Source organism: Penaeus vannamei, chromosome 12, assembly GCF_042767895.1.
Source record: "Penaeus vannamei isolate JL-2024 chromosome 12, ASM4276789v1, whole genome shotgun sequence".
Lineage (NCBI taxonomy): Eukaryota > Metazoa > Arthropoda > Malacostraca > Decapoda > Penaeidae > Penaeus > Penaeus vannamei.
Window position 1 is genome coordinate 5,995,515 of NC_091560.1, and position 5,000 is coordinate 6,000,514.

Sequence of the window (5,000 nt, forward strand, 5' to 3'; positions counted from 1 at the left end):
CAAGAACTCTAAACCGAGGAACTAACTCGAAAAGCAGGTAAGTTGGGCGGCGAGGAACACAAAGGCACCTGTTACACCTAAGAGCACGGGCGGCCGGGACGAGGGCGTGGGCGGGTGGGCAGGTGGGTGGGCGGGTGGGTGGTCGGGAGAGGGAGGGAGGGAGGAAAAGAGGGAGGGAGGGAGAAGGAGGAACGGAAAAAGTGAGGAGGGAGAGGAAGAGCAATGCAGAGGGGAGTGGAGGAAGGAGGAAGGAGATTGTGTTGGGGAGAGATAAAACAGAAGGATGTGAAGAGAGAGAGAAAGAGAGAGAGAGAGAGAGAGAGAGAGAGAGAGAGAGAGAGAGAGAGAGAGACAGAGAGAGAGAGAGAGAGAGAGAGAGAGAGAGAGAGAGAGAGAGAGACAGAATGAGCGAAAGAACCAGGATGAAATAAACACGAGAGAGAGAAGGAAAAAGCAAGTTAAGAAAAAGAAGAAGAAGAAGAAGAGTCAGAGAGAGAGAGAGAGAGAGAGCGAGAGAGAGAGAGAGAGAGAGAGAGAGAGAGAGAGAGAGAGAGAGAGAGAGAGAGAGAGAGAGAGAGAGAAACAGACAAGTTCGAAAGAACACGAAATGAAGACAAAGGAAAATGAAAGCAACAATTGAAGTGAATGAAAAAGATAGAAAGAAGGGGAACTAACACAAAATCCAGTTATACTTATGGACATAGTTCTAAGATCAATACAAAGTGAGAAAAACCCTTTCCTCCTAAAGTAATTGCCCTTAACTTCTACCGAATGAAAATTAAGAAGGAAAACAAGAAAAGAGAAAGAAAGAAAACAAAAGAAGAAAGAAAGAATTAACTGACCAAAGAGAAAGAAAGAAAGAAGAAATATATTGGAGAATCAACAGAACAAATCGTATTTATAAGGACTTAATAAATCCACTTAAACATTATTGATGAAAGCAATAATCATCATCATTATCAGGAAAATAGCAACAGTGTTTACAATAACAAGAACAACATTGTAAAATTATACTAATAATTATGCAAATAAGCGTAAAATTGAAACGAATAACTGTAGGATTCATATTTTTAGAATCGCCTTTACCATCATAATTACTCCTATGATTATCATGGCTATTATGATTATTACTGTCATCATCATCATGATTATTCTAAAAGCAATTATAGTGATAATGAAAATAGCGATAATAATGATAATGATAATAATGAAAATAGCGATGATAATGACAATGATAATAATGAAAATAGCGGTAATAATGATAATGATAATAATGATGATGAAATTATTAACAATAGCTATGGCAGTGATGATAATGATATCAATGATAATAATGAAAATAAATAATAAAACAATAATGATAACAGTAACAATAAAGATAATTATGATAATTAAAATAACCTAATAAAACTAATGATACTAGAATGATAGTAACAAAAATAAAGATCATAATGATAACGATAATTATCATAATGATGAAGTCAATAATAATGAAAATGATAACAATGAAAATAGTAATAACAACAATGCTAATAATGATGACACTAACATCAATGATAATGATAATGATAATAATGTTAATAATAAGAATGAAATAATGTTAATGATATTATTGAACATAACTACAAGAATGATGATAATAGTAATGATAATGATAATGATTATTATCATTTTCATTATTATTATAATCATATGGACAAGAAAAACATCAGTAATATGGATAATGGTAATGATAATAATGATTACATTTGTTATGATGAGGAGTATGATAATGATGATTGAAAAAATAACATCAATTATAGTAACAATATTATTAATGATAATGTAATGAGAATGAAGTACTTACAATGATTAAAATAATGATAATGATAATGATAATTACAATAGAGAGATGATAGTTTTGATATCAATAACAACTATGATAGCAATAACAGTAACAATACTAGTAATAACAATGGCATTAAAGATAATATTGATAACGGTAATAGTAATGATAATGTTAATACTGATAGTAATTATATATATCAGTTTCTTTATTGTTATTGATATGATAATTGAGATCATCATTGCTATTATAAAAAAAATATTATACTGATTGAACCGATTTCCGAAACAAAAAACATAACTAATGATGGAAATTATGCAAATGACACGACTAATAGAGTTTATTATCGGAACTATTCATTATAATGAAAATAATCACCGCAAAAAAACTTTTTGTATTGATATCAAATGTACCGTAAAGTTAATTCATATAAGAATCGTTGGGGCTGAAAATTTAATTTTGGCTTGATAATATATGAAAATTTTAATTTACATTTGGACAAATACAAAAGGTTAAATATATAGATAAGAGTTGTTAGGTTATTTAGACTGTTATGGAAGCTCTTAATTTGTAATAGATAATGATTATACATTTTAAAAAGGAAATCATTTACAGTTGAAACTTTTCTCGTATTTTGGGAGAAAAAAAAATCAAAATAACAATGATAATTTCATGATAGTCCTAATGATAATAATAGTAATATATAACAACAATATCAATGATACTACCAGGATTAGTAACCATGGTAAGTTTAGGATGATTATCAGACAGTAATAAAGTGGGAAGTAGTAATATTAACAAATACGTTGATAATCTTGTTACTAATGATACAGACAATGACAGAATACCAAAGCATAATTGCCAATAATGATGATAGTCTCACTCTTACCAACCGTGCAAACAATACCAGTACTGATAATGACCAAAATAACAGTGAGAAATATAAATTAGTATTAATGGGAATAAAGAAATACTAAAAACAATTCTATGAAGGCCATTGGCAACAAAAACAGAGGCGACAAAAACAATAGCAATTGTAATTGTGATGAAACACGGCATTAACTATCCGCAGAGTTGCCATCTTCTCTGGCCCAATCAGCAAAGTTATCCGGTTCCGTATTATTATCATCAATATTATTTTATTATTACTATTATTATTATTATCATTATCATTATTATTATTATTATTATTATTATTATTATTATTATTATTATCATTATTATTATTATCACTATCATTGTTATAATTATTATTTCATTACTGTCATTATTATTATTATTATTATTATTATTATTATTATTATTATTATTATTATTATTACTATTATTATTATTGTCATTATTATTATTATTATTATTATTATTATCATTATTATTATCATTATTATTATTATTATCATTATCATTATCATTACTACTACTATTATTGGTATCATTATTATTATCATTAATCAATATCATTATTATTTTTCATCCTTCATTATTATCATTATTAGCAAAGTATTTCGGGTCCTTTATTATTATTATTATCATTGTCCTTATTAATAACTTTATCATTATTAATTGTTATCATTATCATGAATGATTATCATTATCACCATCATTATTCCTTATTATTGTTTTTAGCAGTTATTCGGTTCCTTATTTCCATCTAAGGACAAGGAAGCAGAGTGAAAAGGAAGGAAAAACCATAATACAGAAGAAACATTGTGTAAAAGAACAAAGAACAAAACCCGTGTAAGAGGTGCGAGCGAAAACATAAAAAAAAAGAATGAAAATGAAAGACAAGTTCAATACGTAACGAGTAAGAACAAAGATGAGACACGCGTGGTATGGAAGAGGAAGAAAGAAAGAGAGAAAGAAAAGAAGGTGGGAGAGTATCAAGGAAAAATACATTTACCTGTGTCACCATTCTCAAGGTCACACAAAGGAACCTTGCGTCCCGCCACAAACACCATTATGGCCGAGAGCCTTATATTCCCCCCACCGCGTCGAGGTAAAGGAAAATGACCCTTACAACAAGTGTCGTCGGGTTGGACGTGCTGGCACCGACGGAATGCAGGGAGGCACGTCGTCAGGCTTTTCAAAAGGAACTCTTCTCACGTTCAATACTGGCTCCCGCTCTGTCTCCGTCGTAAAGGAATAAATAAATGAACTAATAATTAATTAGAACATGAACAATGCAAGCACAATGATTCTTTTTGAGGACGCCAGTTCCCTGTACATTTGGCGAAAAGGGAGAGAGAAAAATAAAGTGGAAAAGAACCAAGCGAAAACTAGTGTCGTTGCAGAATACCTAATCGAAGTGTGTCACCTTTGGCCTTTGGAAGCGAAGGACTATCTACCTGGCGCACAGCAACCGCGCGACTACTGCAGGTGGCGACCTCGAGGGGAGAATTGGAACACCTGATTGGATTTCTCTGTTTTTAATGAGATGATATAGTTTATTTTCTCTTATTACTTTCATCAGGAGAAGCCAGTAGCTATCTCTTATCATTATTGTGTGATATATTATCATAGAAGAGATAGCATAGATAAGGCTAGCTTTTATCATTCACTCTACTGCTCTCGATCAAATAACATCGATGGCAAGACGGAGAAATTCCACGCGGTGCAAAAACTGACAAAACTCTACGGACACAAAACCCACATTTAACTACCCCCCTCCCTATTAGGCGGACTCTAGAATCTGTATCGAACACCTTTCTCCATGTCATACTCGTATCTTCCTCCCTTTAAGCGAAGATTTAACTCACCGATCTTCAAACAACATCCGATTACGTTCACCCGATTACAGCCAACAAACCAGACCCCAGAACAGTAATGAATACACACTACAAAAGTTTCCTCGTTGCATTCGCTTCGTCACACGTAAAAAGCGGGTCTTCCGGTTGCCGACTCGCCAAACGGAGGTGAGTTTCATCATCATTAGTCGCGAGATACGATACGAGTGGACCTGATTGCGCCGCGTGCACAATGGCGAGCGTTCTGCAGAGTGAGGTCCCGATCGGATATCTTTTCCGTGTCGCTCTGTTAGAAGGATATTGCATTTACGTCCGTTTCCAGAAAGGCGCGATTATAATGCGAATCGGATACACATATCCATGTTTACCTATCCATCTATCTATATACATATACATACACTCAAACACACACATACACATAATATGTGTGT

General features: G+C 32.8%; 1 protein-coding gene across 4 annotated transcripts in view; it reads left to right on the forward strand.

Annotated features, from left to right (window-relative positions):
* LOC138863613 (uncharacterized) overlaps nucleotides 1–5,000 on the forward strand; it is a 380,921-nt gene that overhangs the window by 657 nt on the left and 375,264 nt on the right. For all 4 annotated transcript variants that reach the window (XM_070128384.1, XM_070128388.1, XM_070128392.1 and 1 more), the window contains exon 1: nucleotides 1–37. This exon is cut by the window's left edge and continues 657 nt beyond it. The gene's annotated coding sequence lies outside the window, so the exon portion shown is untranslated. The remainder of the gene's footprint in view (nucleotides 38–5,000) is intronic.